This window comes from Brachyhypopomus gauderio, chromosome 4, assembly GCF_052324685.1.
Source record: "Brachyhypopomus gauderio isolate BG-103 chromosome 4, BGAUD_0.2, whole genome shotgun sequence".
NCBI lineage: Eukaryota > Metazoa > Chordata > Actinopteri > Gymnotiformes > Hypopomidae > Brachyhypopomus > Brachyhypopomus gauderio.
Window position 1 is genome coordinate 22,911,851 of NC_135214.1, and position 18,710 is coordinate 22,930,560.

Genomic DNA, 18,710 nt, shown 5'->3' on the forward strand with positions numbered 1-18,710 from the left:
GGTGTGGCAGGCCTTCTCACCCCTTCAGGGAGTAGTGATACATTAGGCAACTGTAGACTAGTTGATAAACCTTTGGAATCATTCTCTTTGGCTCTACAACCAATTAGTTCCACACGTCAAGGGGATGTAGCTCAGTGGAAGAGCGCATGCTTTGCATGTATGAGGTCCAGGGTTCAATCCCCTGCATCTCCATGAGCATTGTCTATAGATATTGTTGGCTATATTTTAACCTTTCGGGTTGAGCTGACATTCAGACGCTGTGCATTTCTCTTACCCTTTTCGTGCCTTAATAGTGTTGCTTGCAGCTTCTCTTATTGATAGACGATGCTCAGTTTCCGTTCGGTTATACATCGGTCACAATGGTGTCGTGTTTTTGAGCATGTTCACTGCTGCTTTTAACACATGCCTTCGTAACCGAAGATCACCGGTTAGCCATTGGACCATTAAAGTGCTTTGTCAGTTTTCAATTCTGTTTTTGTTCCTTGCAAACTTGACATTCTGGCATGGCTGCTGCTGAAGTATAACTTGCTTCATGGGTTCGTCCTTTTACTGCTTCTGGTGGCCGTATTTGCTGTGCTAGACTCTTTCAGAATTCTGAAGACAACCTTACAAGTGGGGATGTAGCTCAGAGGTAGAGCGCATGCTTTGCCTGTGTGAGGAACTGTCTTCGACCCCCAGCATCTCAATGAAGCATAGCTTGTTTCCTGAATGCCATTGTTTAACACTCAGGTACTCTTGCTTCCTGTTAGGCCCCAACAACCAAAAAGTGCTCTTTCCTGGGTGAGTCCCAAACGGCTGTGACTCAACTGTGCAACTTTCTTCCAGTCACCAAGATATGGGTTGCTTCTTCTGTTCTCCTTTTGGTAGCTGCCTATGCAATGGTATTTTGGTTACAGCCTATGGACAGTGTAGAATCGGTAGAATTGGTATCAATTCACGGGTCAGAACAGTGTTGTGATTTTGAGCATGTTCCAGCCATTTCCACACACTTCCGCTGTCGGAGTTACCACATGCCCTCATAGGTTTGTGTGTGGTTCAAATTTAAGCACTCTCTCTTTTCTATGGCATGGTGGACAAGTGGTAAGGCGTCGGTCTCGTAAACCGAAGATCACGGGTTCGATCCCCGTTCGTGCCTTTAAGGAAAGTGGACCGAAGGGTCTATAATGTCCATTCACTACCAAAATATCTGCTTCCAATTTTGTCCTTGTACAAGAGACCTCTGTATGTGATCAAGCACTCGTCTGACTCTCAAAGAAGCAGCTGAAATGGCCTGGTGGAAAGGTGCTTACCTTTTAAATGGCAGACAACGGGAACATCTACCTCCATTTCTAATGTGACCTCTACCTTTGTTTTGAGTATTTCAATGATCTTTACTGAGTTTACCATCAGGTTTCCATGTGATAGAGTCTGCAGGAGTGAAAACTGGGCTTTGCTAGGTAAGAATTTCTCCATTGCTTCCAGGTAGGTTGCATATTAAGAGGCTGTATGTCAAAGTCTATGTTATAGGGCCAAGTATTCCTGATGGTGTGGCAGGCCTTCTCACCCCTTCAGGGAGTAGTGATACATTAGGCAACTGTAGACTAGTTGATAAACCTTTGGAATCATTCTCTTTGGCTCTACAACCAATTAGTTCCACACGTCAAGGGGATGTAGCTCAGTGGAAGAGCGCATGCTTTGCATGTATGAGGTCCAGGGTCCAATCCCATGCATCTCCATGAGCATTATCTATAGATATGGTTGGCTATATTTTAACCTTTCGGGTTGAGCTGACATTCAGACGCTGTGCATTTCTCTCACTCTTTTTGTGCCTTAATAGTGTTGCTTGCAGCTTCTCTTATTGATAGACGATGCTCAGTTTCCGTTCGGTTATACATAGGTCACAATGGTGTCGTGATTTTGAGCATGTTCCAGCCATTTCCTCACATTTCCGCTGTCGGAGTTACCACATGTCCTCATAAGTTTGTGTGTGGTTCAAATTTAAGGACTCTCTCTTTTCTATGGCATGGTGGCCATGTGGTAAGGCGTAGGTCTCGTAAACCGAAGATCACGGGTTTGATCCCCGTTCGTGCCGTTAAGGAAAGTGGACCGAAAGGTCTATAATGTCCATTCACTACTAAAATATCTGCTTCCAATTTTGTCCTTGTACAAGAGACCTCTGTATGTGATCAAGCACTTGTCTGACTCTCAAAGAAGCAGCTGAAATGGCCTGGCGGAAAGGTGCTTACCTTTTAAATGGCAGACAACGGGAACATCTACATCCATTTCTAAAGTGACCTCTACCTTTGTTTTGAGTATTTCAATGATCTTTACTGAGTTTACTATCAGGTTTCCATGTGATAGAGTCTGCAGGAGTGAAAACTGGGCTTTGCTAGGTAAGAATTTCTCCATTGCTTCCAGGTAGGTTGCAGATTAAGAGGCTGTATGTCAAAGTCTATGTTATAGGGCCAAGTATTCCTGATGGTGTGGCAGGCCTTCTCACCCCTTCAGGGAGTAGTGATACATTAGGCAACTGTAGACTAGTTGATAAACCTTTGGAATCATTCTCTTTGGCTCTACAACCAATTAGTTCCACACGTCAAGGGGATGTAGCTCAGTGGAAGAGCGCATGCTTTGCATGTATGAGGTCCAGGGTTCAATCCCCTGCATCTCCATGAGCATTGTCTATAGATATTGTTGGCTATATTTTAACCTTTCGGGTTGAGCTGACATTCAGACGCTGTGCATTTCTCTTACCCTTTTCGTGCCTTAATAGTGTTGCTTGCAGCTTCTCTTATTGATAGACGATGCTCAGTTTCCGTTCGGTTATACATCGGTCACAATGGTGTCGTGTTTTTGAGCATGTTCACTGCTGCTTTTAACACATGCCTTCATAACCGAAGATCACCGGTTAGCCATTGGACCATTAAAGTGCTTTGTCAGTTTTCAATTCTGTTTTTGTTCCTTGCAAACTTGACATTCTGGCATGGCTGCTGCTGAAGTATAACTTGCTTCATGGGTTCGTCCTTTTACTGCTTCTGGTGGCCGTATTTGCTGTGCTAGACTCTTTCAGAATTCTGAAGACAACCTTACAAGTGGGGATGTAGCTCAGAGGTAGAGCGCATGCTTTGCCTGTGTGAGGAACTGTCTTCGACCCCCAGCATCTCAATGAAGCATAGCTTGTTTCCTGAATGCCATTGTTTAACACTCAGGTACTCTTGCTTCCTGTTAGGCCCCAACAACCAAAAAGTGCTCTTTCCTGGGTGAGTCCCAAACGGCTGTGACTCAACTGTGCAACTTTCTTCCAGTCACCAAGATATGGGTTGCTTCTTCTGTTCTCCTTTTGGTAGCTGCCTATGCAATGGTATTTTGGTTACAGCCTATGGACAGTGTAGAATCGGTAGAATTGGTATCAATTCACGGGTCAGAACAGTGTTGTGATTTTGAGCATGTTCCAGCCATTTCCACACACTTCCGCTGTCGGAGTTACCACATGCCCTCATAAGTTTGTGTGTGGTTCAAATTTAAGCACTCACTCTTTTCTATGGCATGGTGGCCAAGTGGTAAGGCGTCGGTCTCGTAAACCGAAGATCACGGGTTCGATCCCCGTTCGTGCCTTTAAGGAAAGTGGACCGAACGGTCTATAATGTCCATTCACTACCAAAATATCTGCTTCCAATTTTGTCCTTGTACAAGAGACCTCTGTATGTGATCAAGCACTCGTCTGACTCTCAAAGAAGCAGCTGAAATGGCCTGGTGGAAAGGTGCTTACCTTTTAAATGGCAGACAACGGGAACATCTACCTCCATTTCTAATGTGACCTCTACCTTTGTTTTGAGTATTTCAATGATCTTTACTGAGTTTACCATCAGGTTTCCATGTGATAGAGTCTGCAGGAGTGAAAACTGGGCTTTGCTAGGTAAGAATTTCTCCATTGCTTCCAGGTAGGTTGCATATTAAGAGGCTGTATGTCAAAGTCTATGTTATAGGGCCAAGTATTCCTGATGGTGTGGCAGGCCTTCTCACCCCTTCAGGGAGTAGTGATACATTAGGCAACTGTAGACTAGTTGATAAACCTTTGGAATCATTCTCTTTGGCTCTACAACCAATTAGTTCCACACGTCAAGGGGATGTAGCTCAGTGGAAGAGCGCATGCTTTGCATGTATGAGGTCCAGGGTCCAATCCCATGCATCTCCATGAGCATTATCTATAGATATGGTTGGCTATATTTTAACCTTTCGGGTTGAGCTGACATTCAGACGCTGTGCATTTCTCTCACTCTTTTTGTGCCTTAATAGTGTTGCTTGCAGCTTCTCTTATTGATAGACGATGCTCAGTTTCCGTTCGGTTATACATAGGTCACAATGGTGTCGTGATTTTGAGCATGTTCCAGCCATTTCCTCACATTTCCGCTGTCGGAGTTACCACATGTCCTCATAAGTTTGTGTGTGGTTCAAATTTAAGGACTCTCTCTTTTCTATGGCATGGTGGCCATGTGGTAAGGCGTAGGTCTCGTAAACCGAAGATCACGGGTTTGATCCCCGTTCGTGCCGTTAAGGAAAGTGGACCGAAAGGTCTATAATGTCCATTCACTACTAAAATATCTGCTTCCAATTTTGTCCTTGTACAAGAGACCTCTGTATGTGATCAAGCACTTGTCTGACTCTCAAAGAAGCAGCTGAAATGGCCTGGCGGAAAGGTGCTTACCTTTTAAATGGCAGACAACGGGAACATCTACATCCATTTCTAAAGTGACCTCTACCTTTGTTTTGAGTATTTCAATGATCTTTACTGAGTTTACTATCAGGTTTCCATGTGATAGAGTCTGCAGGAGTGAAAACTGGGCTTTGCTAGGTAAGAATTTCTCCATTGCTTCCAGGTAGGTTGCAGATTAAGAGGCTGTATGTCAAAGTCTATGTTATAGGGCCAAGTATTCCTGATGGTGTGGCAGGCCTTCTCACCCCTTCAGGGAGTAGTGATACATTAGGCAACTGTAGACTAGTTGATAAACCTTTGGAATCATTCTCTTTGGCTCTACAACCAATTAGTTCCACACGTCAAGGAGATGTAGCTCAGTGGAAGAGCGCATGCTTTGCATGTATGAGGTCCAGGGTTCAATCCCCTGCATCTCCATGAGCATTGTCTATAGATATTGTTGGCTATATTTTAACCTTTCGGGTTGAGCTGACATTCAGACGCTGTGCATTTCTCTTACCCTTTTCGTGCCTTAATAGTGTTGCTTGCAGCTTCTCTTATTGATAGACGATGCTCAGTTTCCGTTCGGTTATACATCGGTCACAATGGTGTCGTGTTTTTGAGCATGTTCACTGCTGCTTTTAACACATGCCTTCGTAACCGAAGATCACCGGTTAGCCATTGGACCATTAAAGTGCTTTGTCAGTTTTCAATTCTGTTTTTGTTCCTTGCAAACTTGACATTCTGGCATGGCTGCTGCTGAAGTATAACTTGCTTCATGGGTTCGTCCTTTTACTGCTTCTGGTGGCCGTATTTGCTGTGCTAGACTCTTTCAGAATTCTGAAGACAACCTTACAAGTGGGGATGTAGCTCAGAGGTAGAGCGCATGCTTTGCCTGTGTGAGGAACTGTCTTCGACCCCCAGCATCTCAATGAAGCATAGCTTGTTTCCTGAATGCCATTGTTTAACACTCAGGTACTCTTGCTTCCTGTTAGGCCCCAACAACCAAAAAGTGCTCTTTCCTGGGTGAGTCCCAAACGGCTGTGACTCAACTGTGCAACTTTCTTCCAGTCACCAAGATATGGGTTGCTTCTTCTGTTCTCCTTTTGGTAGCTGCCTATGCAATGGTATTTTGGTTACAGCCTATGGACAGTGTAGAATCGGTAGAATTGGTATCAATTCACGGGTCAGAACAGTGTTGTGATTTTGAGCATGTTCCAGCCATTTCCACACACTTCCGCTGTCGGAGTTACCACATGCCCTCATAGGTTTGTGTGTGGTTCAAATTTAAGCACTCTCTCTTTTCTATGGCATGGTGGACAAGTGGTAAGGCGTCGGTCTCGTAAACCGAAGATCACGGGTTCGATCCCCGTTCGTGCCTTTAAGGAAAGTGGACCGAAGGGTCTATAATGTCCATTCACTACCAAAATATCTGCTTCCAATTTTGTCCTTGTACAAGAGACCTCTGTATGTGATCAAGCACTCGTCTGACTCTCAAAGAAGCAGCTGAAATGGCCTGGTGGAAAGGTGCTTACCTTTTAAATGGCAGACAACGGGAACATCTACCTCCATTTCTAATGTGACCTCTACCTTTGTTTTGAGTATTTCAATGATCTTTACTGAGTTTACCATCAGGTTTCCATGTGATAGAGTCTGCAGGAGTGAAAACTGGGCTTTGCTAGGTAAGAATTTCTCCATTGCTTCCAGGTAGGTTGCATATTAAGAGGCTGTATGTCAAAGTCTATGTTATAGGGCCAAGTATTCCTGATGGTGTGGCAGGCCTTCTCACCCCTTCAGGGAGTAGTGATACATTAGGCAACTGTAGACTAGTTGATAAACCTTTGGAATCATTCTCTTTGGCTCTACAACCAATTAGTTCCACACGTCAAGGGGATGTAGCTCAGTGGAAGAGCGCATGCTTTGCATGTATGAGGTCCAGGGTCCAATCCCATGCATCTCCATGAGCATTATCTATAGATATGGTTGGCTATATTTTAACCTTTCGGGTTGAGCTGACATTCAGACGCTGTGCATTTCTCTCACTCTTTTTGTGCCTTAATAGTGTTGCTTGCAGCTTCTCTTATTGATAGACGATGCTCAGTTTCCGTTCGGTTATACATAGGTCACAATGGTGTCGTGATTTTGAGCATGTTCCAGCCATTTCCTCACATTTCCGCTGTCGGAGTTACCACATGTCCTCATAAGTTTGTGTGTGGTTCAAATTTAAGGACTCTCTCTTTTCTATGGCATGGTGGCCATGTGGTAAGGCGTAGGTCTCGTAAACCGAAGATCACGGGTTCGATCCCCGTTCGTGCCGTTAAGGAAAGTGGACCGAACGGTCTATAATGTCCATTCACTACTAAAATATCTGCTTCCAATTTTGTCCTTGTACAAGAGACCTCTGTATGTGATCAAGCACTTGTCTGACTCTCAAAGAAGCAGCTGAAATGGCCTGGCGGAAAGGTGCTTACCTTTTAAATGGCAGACAACGGGAACATCTACATCCATTTCTAAAGTGACCTCTACCTTTGTTTTGAGTATTTCAATGATCTTTACTGAGTTTACCATCAGGTTTCCATGTGATAGAGTCTGCAGGAGCGAAAACTGGGCTTTGCTAGGTAAGAATTTCTCCATTGCTTCCAGGTAGGTTGCAGATTAAGAGGCTGTATGTCAAAGTCTATGTTATAGGGCCAAGTATTCCTGATGGTGTGGCAGGCCTTCTCACCCCTTCAGGGATTAGTGATACATTAGGCAACTGTAGACTAGTTGATAAACCTTTGGAATCATTCTCTTTGGCTCTACAACCAATTCATTCCACATGTCAAGGGGATGTAGCTCAGTGGAAGAGCGCATGCTTTGCATGTATGAGGTCCAGGGTTCAATCCCCTGCATCTCCATGAGCATTATCTATAGATATGGTTGGCTATATTTTAACCTTTCGGGTTGAGCTGACATTCAGACGCTGTCCATTTCTCTCACTCTTTTTGTGCCTTAATAGTGTTGCTTGCAGCTTCTCTTATTGATAGACGATGCTCAGTTTCCGTTCGGTTATACATCGGTCACAATGGTGTCGTGATTTTGAGCATGTTCCTGCCATTTCCTCACATTTCCGCTGTCGGAGTTACCACATGTCCTCATAAGTTTGTGTGTGGTTCAAATTTAAGGACTCTCTCTTTTCTATGGCATGGTGGCCAAGTGGTAAGGCGTCGGTCTCGTAAACCGAAGATCACGGGTTCGATCCCCGTTCGTGCCTTTAAGGAAAGTGGACCGAACGGTCTATAGTGTCCATTCACTACTAAAATATCTGCTTCCAATTTTGTCCTTGTACAAGAGACCTCTGTATGTGATCAAGCACTCGTCTGACTCTCAAAGAAGCAGCTGAAATGGCCTGGCGGAAAGGTGCTTACCTTTTAAATGGCAGACAACGGGAACATCTACATCCATTTCTAATGTGACCTCTACCTTTGTTTTGAGTATTTCAATGATCTTTACTGAGTTTACCATCAGGTTTCCATGTGATAGAGTCTGCAGGAGTGAAAACTGGGCTTTGCTAGGTAAGAATTTCTCCATTGCTTCCAGGTAGGTTGCATATTAAGAGGCTGTATGTCAAAGTCTATGTTATAGGGCCAAGTATTCCTGATGGTGTGGCAGGCCTTCTCACCCCTTCAGGGAGTAGTGATACATTAGGCAACTGTAGACTAGTTGATAAACCTTTGGAATCATTCTCTTTGGCTCTACAACCAATTAGTTCCACATGTCAAGGGGATGTAGCTCAGTGGAAGAGCGCATGCTTTGCATGTATGAGGTCCAGGGTTCAATCCCCTGCATCTCCATGAGCATTGTCTATAGATATTGTTGGCTATATTTTAACCTTTCGGGTTAAGCTGACATTCAGACGCTGTGCATTTCTCTTACCCTTTTCGTGCCTTAATAGTGTTGCTTGCAGCTTCTCTTATTGATAGACGATGCTCAGTTTCCGTTCGGTTATACATCGGTCACAATGGTGTCGTGTTTTTGAGCATGTTCACTGCTGCTTTTAACACATGCCTTCGTAACCGAAGATCACCGGTTAGCCATTGGACCATTAAAGTGCTTTGTCAGTTTTCAATTCTGTTTTTGTTCCTTGCAAACTTGACATTCTGGCATGGCTGCTGCTGAAGTATAACTTGCTTCATGGGTTCGTCCTTTTACTGCTTCTGGTGGCCGTATTTGCTGTGCTAGACTCTTTCAGAATTCTGAAGACAACCTTACAAGTGGGGATGTAGCTCAGAGGTAGAGCGCATGCTTTGCCTGTGTGAGGAACTGTCTTCGACCCCCAGCATCTCAATGAAGCATAGCTTGTTTCCTGAATGCCATTGTTTAACACTCAGGTACTCTTGCTTCCTGTTAGGCCCCAACAACCAAAAAGTGCTCTTTCCTGGGTGAGTCCCAAACGGCTGTGACTCAACTGTGCAACTTTCTTCCAGTCACCAAGATATGGGTTGCTTCTTCTGTTCTCCTTTTGGTAGCTGCCTATGCAATGCTATTTTGGTTACAGCCTATGGACAGTGTAGAATCGGTAGAATTGGTATCAATTCACGGGTCAGAACAGTGTTGTGATTTTGAGCATGTTCCAGCCATTTCCACACACTTCCGCTGTCGGAGTTACCACATGCCCTCATAGGTTTGTGTGTGGTTCAAATTTAAGCACTCTCTCTTTTCTATGGCATGGTGGCCAAGTGGTAAGGCGTCGGTCTCGTAAACCGAAGATCACGGGTTCGATCCCCGTTCGTGCCTTTAAGGAAAGTGGACCGAAGGGTCTATAATGTCCATTCACTACCAAAATATCTGCTTCCAATTTTGTCCTTGTACAAGAGACCTCTGTATGTGATCAAGCACTCGTCTGACTCTCAAAGAAGCAGCTGAAATGGCCTGGTGGAAAGGTGCTTACCTTTTAAATGGCAGACAACGGGAACATCTACCTCCATTTCTAATGTGACCTCTACCTTTGTTTTGAGTATTTCAATGATCTTTACTGAGTTTACCATCAGGTTTCCATGTGATAGAGTCTGCAGGAGCGAAAACTGGGCTTTGCTAGGTAAGAATTTCTCCATTGCTTCCAGGTAGTTTGCAGATTAAGAGGCTGTATGTCAAAGTCTATGTTATAGGGCCAAGGATTCCTGATGGTGTGGCAGGCCTTCTCACCCCTTCAGGGAGTAGTGATACATTAGGCAACTGTAGACTAGTTGATAAACCTTTGGAATCATTCTCTTTGGCTCTACAACCAATTAGTTCCACACGTCAAGGGGATGTAGCTCAGTGGAAGAGCGCATGCTTTGCATGTATGAGGTCCAGGGTTCAATCCCCTGCATCTCCATGAGCATTATCTATAGATATGGTTGGCTATATTTTAACCTTTCGGGTTGAGCTGACATTCAGACGCTGTGCATTTCTCTCACTCTTTTTGTGCCTTAATAGTGTTGCTTGCAGCTTCTCTTATTGATAGACGATGCTCAGTTTCCGTTCGGTTATACATAGGTCACAATGGTGTCGTGATTTTGAGCATGTTCCAGCCATTTCCTCACATTTCCGCTGTCGGAGTTACCACATGTCCTCATAAGTTTGTGTGTGGTTCAAATTTAAGGACTCTCTCTTTTCTATGGCATGGTGGCCATGTGGTAAGGCGTCGGTCTCGTAAACCGAAGATCACGGGTTCGATCCCCGTTCGTGCCTTTAAGGAAAGTGCACCGAACGGTCTATAATGTCCATTCACTACTAAAATATTTGCTTCCAATTTTGTCCTTGTACAAGAGACCTCTGTATGTGATCAAGCACTCGTCTGACTCTCAAAGAAGCAGCTGAAATGGCCTGGCGGAAAGGTGCTTACCTTTTAAATGGCAGACAACGGGAACATCTACATCCATTTCTAAAGTGACCTCTACCTTTGTTTTGAGTATTTCAATGATCTTTACTGAGTTTACCATCAGGTTTCCATGTGATAGAGTCTGCAGGAGCGAAAACTGGGCTTTGCTAGGTAAGAATTTCTCCATTGCTTCCAGGTAGGTTGCAGATTAAGAGGCTGTATGTCAAAGTCTATGTTATAGGGCCAAGTATTCCTGATGGTGTGGCAGGCCTTCTCACCCCTTCAGGGATTAGTGATACATTAGGCAACTGTAGACTAGTTGATAAACCTTTGGAATCATTCTCTTTGGCTCTACAACCAATTCATTCCACATGTCAAGGGGATGTAGCTCAGTGGAAGAGCGCATGCTTTGCATGTATGAGGTCCAGGGTTCAATCCCCTGCATCTCCATGAGCATTAGATATGGTTGGCTATATTTTAACCTTTCGGGTTGAGCTGACATTCAGACGCTGTGCATTTCTCTCACTCTTTTTGTGCCTTAATAGTGTTGCTTGCAGCTTCTCTTATTGATAGACGATGCTCAGTTTCCGTTCGGTTATACATCGGTCACAATGGTGTCGTGTTTTTGAGCATGTTCACTGCTGCTTTTAACACATGCCTTCCTAACCGAAGACCACCGGTTAGCCATTGGACCATTAAAGTGCTTTGTCAGTTTTCAATTCTGTTTTTGTTCCTTGCAAACTTGACATTCTGGCATGGCTGCTGCTGAAGTATAACTTGCTTCATGGGTTTGTCCTGTTACTGCTTCTGGTGGCCGTATTTGCTGTGCTAGACTCTTTCAGAATTCTGAAGACAACCTTACAAGTGGGGATGTAGCTCAATGTTAGAGCGCATGCTTCGCCTGTGTGAGGAACTGGCTTCGACCCCCAGCATCTCAATGAAGCATAGCTTGTTTCCTGAATGCCATTGTTTAACACTCAGGTACTCTTGCTTCCTGTTAGGCCCCAACAACCAAAAAGTGCTCTTTCCTGGGTGAGTCCCAAACGGCTGTGACTCAACAGTGCAACTTTCTTCCAGTCACCAAGACATGGGTTGCTTCTTCTGTTCTCCTTTTGGTAGCTGCCTATGCAATGCTATTTTGGTTACAGCCTATGGACAGTGTAGAATCGGTAGAATTGGTATCAATTCACGGGTCAGAACAGTGTTGTGGTTTTGAGCATGTTCCAGCCATTTCCACACACTTCCGCTGTCGGAGTTACCACATGCCCTCATAGGTTTGTGTGTGGTTCAAATTTAAGCACTCACTCTTTTCTATGGCATGGTGGCCAAGTGGTAAGTCGTCGGTATCGTAAACCGAAGATCACGGGTTCGATCCCCGTTCGTGCCTTTAAGGAAAGTGGACCGAACGGTCTATAATGTCCATTCACTACTAAAATATCTGCTTCCAATTTTGTCCTTGTACAAGAGACCTCTGTATGTTATCAAGCACTCGTCTGACTCTCAAAGAAGCAGCTGAAATGGCCTGGCGGAAAGGTGCTTACCTTTTAAATGGCAGACAACGGGAACATCTACATCCATTTCTAAAGTGACCTCTACCTTTGTTTTGAGTATTTCAATGATCTTTACTGAGTTTACCATCAGGTTTCTATGTGATAGAGTCTGCAGGAGCGAAAACTGGGCTTTGCTAGGTAAGAATTTCTCCATTGCTTCCAGGTAGGTTGCAGATTAAGAGGCTGTATGTCAAAGTCTATGTTATAGGGCCAAGTATTCCTGATGGTGTGGCAGGCCTTCTCACCCCTTCAGGGATTAGTGATACATTAGGCAACTGTAGACTAGTTGATAAACCTTTGGAATCATTCTCTTTGGCTCTACAACCAATTCATTCCACATGTCAAGGGGATGTAGCTCAGTGGAAGAGCGCATGCTTTGCATGTATGAGGTCCAGGGTTCAATCCCCTGCATCTCCATGAGCATTATCTATAGATATGGTTGGCTATATTTTAACCTTTCGGGTTGAGCTGACATTCAGACGCTGTGCATTTCTCTCACTCTTTTTGTGCCTTAATAGTGTTGCTTGCAGCTTCTCTTATTGATAGACGATGCTCAGTTTCCGTTCGGTTATACATCGGTCACAATGGTGTCGTGTTTTTGAGCATGTTCACTGCTGCTTTTAACACATGCCTTCCTAACCGAAGACCACCGGTTAGCCATTGGACCATTAAAGTGCTTTGTCAGTTTTCAATTCTGTTTTTGTTCCTTGCAAACTTGACATTCTGGCATGGCTGCTGCTGAAGTATAACTTGCTTCATGGGTTTGTCCTGTTACTGCTTCTGGTGGCCGTATTTGCTGTGCTAGACTCTTTCAGAATTCTGAAGACAACCTTACAAGTGGGGATGTAGCTCAGTGTTAGAGCGCATGCTTCGCCTGTGTGAGGAACTGGCTTCGACCCCCAGCATCTCAATGAAGCATAGCTTGTTTCCTGAATGCCATTGTTTAACACTCAGGTACTCTTGCTTCCTGTTAGGCCCCAACAACCAAAAAGTGCTCTTTCCTGGGTGAGTCCCAAACGGCTGTGACTCAACAGTGCAACTTTCTTCCAGTCACCAAGACATGGGTTGCTTCTTCTGTTCTCCTTTTGGTAGCTGCCTATGCAATGCTATTTTGGTTACAGCCTATGGACAGTGTAGAATCGGTAGAATTGGTATCAATTCACGGGTCAGAACAGTGTTGTGATTTTGAGCATGTTCCAGCCATTTCCACACACTTCCGCTGTCGGAGTTACCACATGCCCTCATAGGTTTGTGTGTGGTTCAAATTTAAGCACTCACTCTTTTCTATGGCATGGTGGCCAAGTGGTAAGGCGTCGGTCTCGTAAACCGAAGATCACGGGTTAGATCCCCGTTCGTGCCTTTAAGGAAAGTGGACCGAACGGTCTATAATGTCCATTCACTACCAAAATATCTGCTTCCTATTTTGTCCTTGTACAAGAGACCTCTGTATGTTATCAAGCACTCGTCTGACTCTCAAAGAAGCAGCTGAAATGTCCTGGCGGAAAGGTGCTTACCTTTTAAATGGCAGACAACGGGAACATCTACCTCCATTTCTAATGTGACCTCTACCTTTGTTTTGAGTATTTCAATGATCTTTACTGAGTTTACCATCAGGTTTCCATGTGATAGAGTCTGCAGGAGCGAAAACTGGGCTTTGCTAGGTAAGAATTTCTCCATTGCTTCCAGGTAGTTTGCAGATTAAGAGGCTGTATGTCAAAGTCTATGTTATAGGGCCAAGGATTCCTGATGGTGTGGCAGGCCTTCTCACCCCTTCAGGGAGTAGTGATACATTAGGCAACTGTAGACTAGTTGATAAACCTTTGGAATCATTCTCTTTGGCTCTACAACCAATTAGTTCCACACGTCAAGGGGATGTAGCTCAGTGGAAGAGCGCATGCTTTGCATGTATGAGGTCCAGGGTTCAATCCCCTGCATCTCCATGAGCATTATCTATAGATATGGTTGGCTATATTTTAACCTTTCGGGTTGAGCTGACATTCAGACGCTGTGCATTTCTCTCACTCTTTTTGTGCCTTAATAGTGTTGCTTGCAGCTTCTCTTATTGATAGACGATGCTCAGTTTCCGTTCGGTTATACATAGGTCACAATGGTGTCGTGATTTTGAGCATGTTCCTGCCATTTCCTCACATTTCCGCTGTCGGAGTTACCACATGTCCTCATAAGTTTGTGTGTGGTTCAAATTTAAGCACTCACTCTTTTCTATGGCATGGTGGCCAAGTGGTAAGGCGTCGGTCTCGTAAACCGAAGATCACGGGTTCGATCCCCGTTCGTGCCTTTAAGGAAAGTGGACCGAACGGTCTATAATGTCCATTCACTACCAAAATATCTGCTTCCAATTTTGTCCTTGTACAAGAGACCTCTGTATGTGATCAAGCACTCGTCTGACTCTCAAAGAAGCAGCTGAAATGGCCTGGTGGAAAGGTGCTTACCTTTTAAATGGCAGACAACGGGAACATCTACCTCCATTTCTAATGTGACCTCTACCTTTGTTTTGAGTATTTCAATGATCTTTACTGAGTTTACCATCAGGTTTCCATGTGATAGAGTCTGCAGGAGTGAAAACTGGGCTTTGCTAGGTAAGAATTTCTCCATTGCTTCCAGGTAGGTTGCATATTAAGAGGCTGTATGTCAAAGTCTATGTTATAGGGCCAAGTATTCCTGATGGTGTGGCAGGCCTTCTCACCCCTTCAGGGAGTAGTGATACATTAGGCAACTGTAGACTAGTTGATAAACCTTTGGAATCATTCTCTTTGGCTCTACAACCAATTAGTTCCACACGTCAAGGGGATGTAGCTCAGTGGAAGAGCGCATGCTTTGCATGTATGAGGTCCAGGGTCCAATCCCATGCATCTCCATGAGCATTATCTATAGATATGGTTGGCTATATTTTAACCTTTCGGGTTGAGCTGACATTCAGACGCTGTGCATTTCTCTCACTCTTTTTGTGCCTTAATAGTGTTGCTTGCAGCTTCTCTTATTGATAGACGATGCTCAGTTTCCGTTCGGTTATACATAGGTCACAATGGTGTCGTGATTTTGAGCATGTTCCAGCCATTTCCTCACATTTCCGCTGTCGGAGTTACCACATGTCCTCATAAGTTTGTGTGTGGTTCAAATTTAAGGACTCTCTCTTTTCTATGGCATGGTGGCCATGTGGTAAGGCGTAGGTCTCGTAAACCGAAGATCACGGGTTCGATCCCCGTTCGTGCCGTTAAGGAAAGTGGACCGAACGGTCTATAATGTCCATTCACTACTAAAATATCTGCTTCCAATTTTGTCCTTGTACAAGAGACCTCTGTATGTGATCAAGCACTTGTCTGACTCTCAAAGAAGCAGCTGAAATGGCCTGGCGGAAAGGTGCTTACCTTTTAAATGGCAGACAACGGGAACATCTACATCCATTTCTAAAGTGACCTCTACCTTTGTTTTGAGTATTTCAATGATCTTTACTGAGTTTACTATCAGGTTTCCATGTGATAGAGTCTGCAGGAGTGAAAACTGGGCTTTGCTAGGTAAGAATTTCTCCATTGCTTCCAGGTAGGTTGCAGATTAAGAGGCTGTATGTCAAAGTCTATGTTATAGGGCCAAGTATTCCTGATGGTGTGGCAGGCCTTCTCACCCCTTCAGGGAGTAGTGATACATTAGGCAACTGTAGACTAGTTGATAAACCTTTGGAATCATTCTCTTTGGCTCTACAACCAATTAGTTCCACACGTCAAGGGGATGTAGCTCAGTGGAAGAGCGCATGCTTTGCATGTATGAGGTCCAGGGTTCAATCCCCTGCATCTCCATGAGCATTGTCTATAGATATTGTTGGCTATATTTTAACCTTTCGGGTTGAGCTGACATTCAGACGCTGTGCATTTCTCTTACCCTTTTCGTGCCTTAATAGTGTTGCTTGCAGCTTCTCTTATTGATAGACGATGCTCAGTTTCCGTTCGGTTATACATCGGTCACAATGGTGTCGTGTTTTTGAGCATGTTCACTGCTGCTTTTAACACATGCCTTCGTAACCGAAGATCACCGGTTAGCCATTGGACCATTAAAGTGCTTTGTCAGTTTTCAATTCTGTTTTTGTTCCTTGCAAACTTGACATTCTGGCATGGCTGCTGCTGAAGTATAACTTGCTTCATGGGTTCGTCCTTTTACTGCTTCTGGTGGCCGTATTTGCTGTGCTAGACTCTTTCAGAATTCTGAAGACAACCTTACAAGTGGGGATGTAGCTCAGAGGTAGAGCGCATGCTTTGCCTGTGTGAGGAACTGTCTTCGACCCCCAGCATCTCAATGAAGCATAGCTTGTTTCCTGAATGCCATTGTTTAACACTCAGGTACTCTTGCTTCCTGTTAGGCCCCAACAACCAAAAAGTGCTCTTTCCTGGGTGAGTCCCAAACGGCTGTGACTCAACTGTGCAACTTTCTTCCAGTCACCAAGATATGGGTTGCTTCTTCTGTTCTCCTTTTGGTAGCTGCCTATGCAATGGTATTTTGGTTACAGCCTATGGACAGTGTAGAATCGGTAGAATTGGTATCAATTCACGGGTCAGAACAGTGTTGTGATTTTGAGCATGTTCCAGCCATTTCCACACACTTCCGCTGTCGGAGTTACCACATGCCCTCATAGGTTTGTGTGTGGTTCAAATTTAAGCACTCTCTCTTTTCTATGGCATGGTGGACAAGTGGTAAGGCGTCGGTCTCGTAAACCGAAGATCACGGGTTCGATCCCCGTTCGTGCCTTTAAGGAAAGTGGACCGAAGGGTCTATAATGTCCATTCACTACCAAAATATCTGCTTGCAATTTTGTCCTTGTACAAGAGACCTCTGTATGTGATCAAGCACTCGTCTGACTCTCAAAGAAGCAGCTGAAATGGCCTGGTGGAAAGGTGCTTACCTTTTAAATGGCAGACAACGGGAACATCTACATCCATTTCTAATGTGACCTCTACCTTTGTTTTGAGTATTTCAATGATCTTTACTGAGTTTACCATCAGGTTTCCATGTGATAGAGTCTGCAGGAGCGAAAACTGGGCTTTGCTAGGTAAGAATTTCTCCATTGCTTCCAGGTAGTTTGCAGATTAAGAGGCTGTATGTCAAAGTCTATGTTATAGGGCCAAGGATTCCTGATGGTGTGGCAGGCCTTCTCACCCCTTCAGGGAGTAGTGATACATTAGGCAACTGTAGACTAGTTGATAAACCTTTGGAATCATTCTCTTTGGCTCTACAACCAATTAGTTCCACACGTCAAGGGGATGTAGCTCAGTGGAAGAGCGCATGCTTTGCATGTATGAGGTCCAGGGTTCAATCCCCTGCATCTCCATGAGCATTATCTATAGATATGGTTGGCTATATTTTAACCTTTCGGGTTGAGCTGACATTCAGACGCTGTGCATTTCTCTCACTCTTTTTGTGCCTTAATAGTGTTGCTTGCAGCTTCTCTTATTGATAGACGATGCTCAGTTTCCGTTCGGTTATACATAGGTCACAATGGTGTCGTGATTTTGAGCATGTTCCTGCCATTTCCTCACATTTCCGCTGTCGGAGTTACCACATGTCCTCATAAGTTTGTGTGTGGTTCAAATTTAAGGACTCTCTCTTTTCTATGGCATGGTGGCCAAGTTGTAAGGCGTCGGTCTCGTAAACTGAAGATCACGGGTTCGATCCCCGTTCGTGCCTTTAAGGAAAGAGGACCGAACGGTCTATAGTGTCCATTCACTACTAAAATATCTGCTTCCAATTTTGTCCTTGTACAAGAGACCTCTGTATGTGATCAAGCACTCGTCTGACTCTCAAAGAAGCAGCTGAAATGGCCTGGCGGAAAGGTGCTTACCTTTTAAATGGCAGACAACGGGAACATCTACATCCATTTCTAATGTGACCTCTACCTTTGTTTTGAGTATTTCAATGATCTTTACTGAGTTTACCATCAGGTTTCCATGTGATAGAGTCTGCAGGAGTGAAAACTGGGCTTTGCTAGGTAAGAATTTCTCCATTGCTTCCAGGTAGGTTGCATATTAAGAGGCTGTATGTCAAAGTCTATGTTATAGGGCCAAGTATTCCTGATGGTGTGGCAGGCCTTCTCACCCCTTCAGGGAGTAGTGATACATTAGGCAACTGTAGACTAGTTGATAAACCTTTGGAATCATTCTCTTTGGCTCTACAACCAATTAGTTCCACACGTCAAGGGGATGTAGCTCAGTGGAAGAGCGCATGCTTTGCATGTATGAGGTCCAGGGTCCAATCCCATGCATCTCCATGAGCATTATCTATAGATATGGTTGGCTATATTTTAACCTTTCGGGTTGAGCTGACATTCAGACGCTGTGCATTTCTCTCACTCTTTTTGTGCCTTAATAGTGTTGCTTGCAGCTTCTCTTATTGATAGACGATGCTCAGTTTCCGTTCGGTTATACATAGGTCACAATGGTGTCGTGATTTTGAGCATGTTCCAGCCATTTCCTCACATTTCCGCTGTCGGAGTTACCACATGTCCTCATAAGTTTGTGTGTGGTTCAAATTTAAGGACTCTCTCTTTTCTATGGCATGGTGGCCATGTGGTAAGGCGTAGGTCTCGTAAACCGAAGATCACGGGTTCGATCCCCGTTCGTGCCGTTAAGGAAAGTGGACCGAA

The 18,710-nt window shown here is 44.4% G+C and overlaps 1 protein-coding gene and 20 non-coding genes across 21 annotated transcripts in view; 20 read left to right on the forward strand and 1 right to left on the reverse strand.

The window, feature by feature from the left end:
* LOC143512591 (ninjurin-1) overlaps positions 1 to 18,710 on the reverse strand; it is a 300,728-nt gene that overhangs the window by 57,194 nt on the left and 224,824 nt on the right. The gene's annotated exons all lie outside the window — the stretch shown is intronic.
* Positions 121 to 192, forward strand: trnaa-ugc (transfer RNA alanine (anticodon UGC)). The gene has a single exon. It is a non-coding gene; the product is annotated as a tRNA-Ala (tRNA).
* Positions 1,064 to 1,135, forward strand: trnat-cgu (transfer RNA threonine (anticodon CGU)). The gene has a single exon. It is a non-coding gene; the product is annotated as a tRNA-Thr (tRNA).
* trnaa-ugc (transfer RNA alanine (anticodon UGC)) lies at positions 2,580 to 2,651 on the forward strand. Its single transcript has one exon. It is a non-coding gene; the product is annotated as a tRNA-Ala (tRNA).
* Positions 3,523 to 3,594, forward strand: trnat-cgu (transfer RNA threonine (anticodon CGU)). Its single transcript has one exon. It is a non-coding gene; the product is annotated as a tRNA-Thr (tRNA).
* Positions 5,039 to 5,110, forward strand: trnaa-ugc (transfer RNA alanine (anticodon UGC)). Its single transcript has one exon. It is a non-coding gene; the product is annotated as a tRNA-Ala (tRNA).
* trnat-cgu (transfer RNA threonine (anticodon CGU)) lies at positions 5,982 to 6,053 on the forward strand. Its single transcript has one exon. It is a non-coding gene; the product is annotated as a tRNA-Thr (tRNA).
* On the forward strand, positions 7,498 to 7,569 carry trnaa-ugc (transfer RNA alanine (anticodon UGC)). Its single transcript has one exon. It is a non-coding gene; the product is annotated as a tRNA-Ala (tRNA).
* Positions 7,854 to 7,925, forward strand: trnat-cgu (transfer RNA threonine (anticodon CGU)). The gene has a single exon. It is a non-coding gene; the product is annotated as a tRNA-Thr (tRNA).
* Positions 8,434 to 8,505, forward strand: trnaa-ugc (transfer RNA alanine (anticodon UGC)). Its single transcript has one exon. It is a non-coding gene; the product is annotated as a tRNA-Ala (tRNA).
* Positions 9,377 to 9,448, forward strand: trnat-cgu (transfer RNA threonine (anticodon CGU)). Its single transcript has one exon. It is a non-coding gene; the product is annotated as a tRNA-Thr (tRNA).
* On the forward strand, positions 9,957 to 10,028 carry trnaa-ugc (transfer RNA alanine (anticodon UGC)). Its single transcript has one exon. It is a non-coding gene; the product is annotated as a tRNA-Ala (tRNA).
* Positions 10,313 to 10,384, forward strand: trnat-cgu (transfer RNA threonine (anticodon CGU)). Its single transcript has one exon. It is a non-coding gene; the product is annotated as a tRNA-Thr (tRNA).
* Positions 10,893 to 10,964, forward strand: trnaa-ugc (transfer RNA alanine (anticodon UGC)). The gene has a single exon. It is a non-coding gene; the product is annotated as a tRNA-Ala (tRNA).
* trnaa-ugc (transfer RNA alanine (anticodon UGC)) lies at positions 12,410 to 12,481 on the forward strand. Its single transcript has one exon. It is a non-coding gene; the product is annotated as a tRNA-Ala (tRNA).
* On the forward strand, positions 13,353 to 13,424 carry trnat-cgu (transfer RNA threonine (anticodon CGU)). Its single transcript has one exon. It is a non-coding gene; the product is annotated as a tRNA-Thr (tRNA).
* Positions 13,933 to 14,004, forward strand: trnaa-ugc (transfer RNA alanine (anticodon UGC)). Its single transcript has one exon. It is a non-coding gene; the product is annotated as a tRNA-Ala (tRNA).
* Positions 14,289 to 14,360, forward strand: trnat-cgu (transfer RNA threonine (anticodon CGU)). Its single transcript has one exon. It is a non-coding gene; the product is annotated as a tRNA-Thr (tRNA).
* On the forward strand, positions 15,805 to 15,876 carry trnaa-ugc (transfer RNA alanine (anticodon UGC)). The gene has a single exon. It is a non-coding gene; the product is annotated as a tRNA-Ala (tRNA).
* On the forward strand, positions 16,748 to 16,819 carry trnat-cgu (transfer RNA threonine (anticodon CGU)). Its single transcript has one exon. It is a non-coding gene; the product is annotated as a tRNA-Thr (tRNA).
* Positions 17,328 to 17,399, forward strand: trnaa-ugc (transfer RNA alanine (anticodon UGC)). The gene has a single exon. It is a non-coding gene; the product is annotated as a tRNA-Ala (tRNA).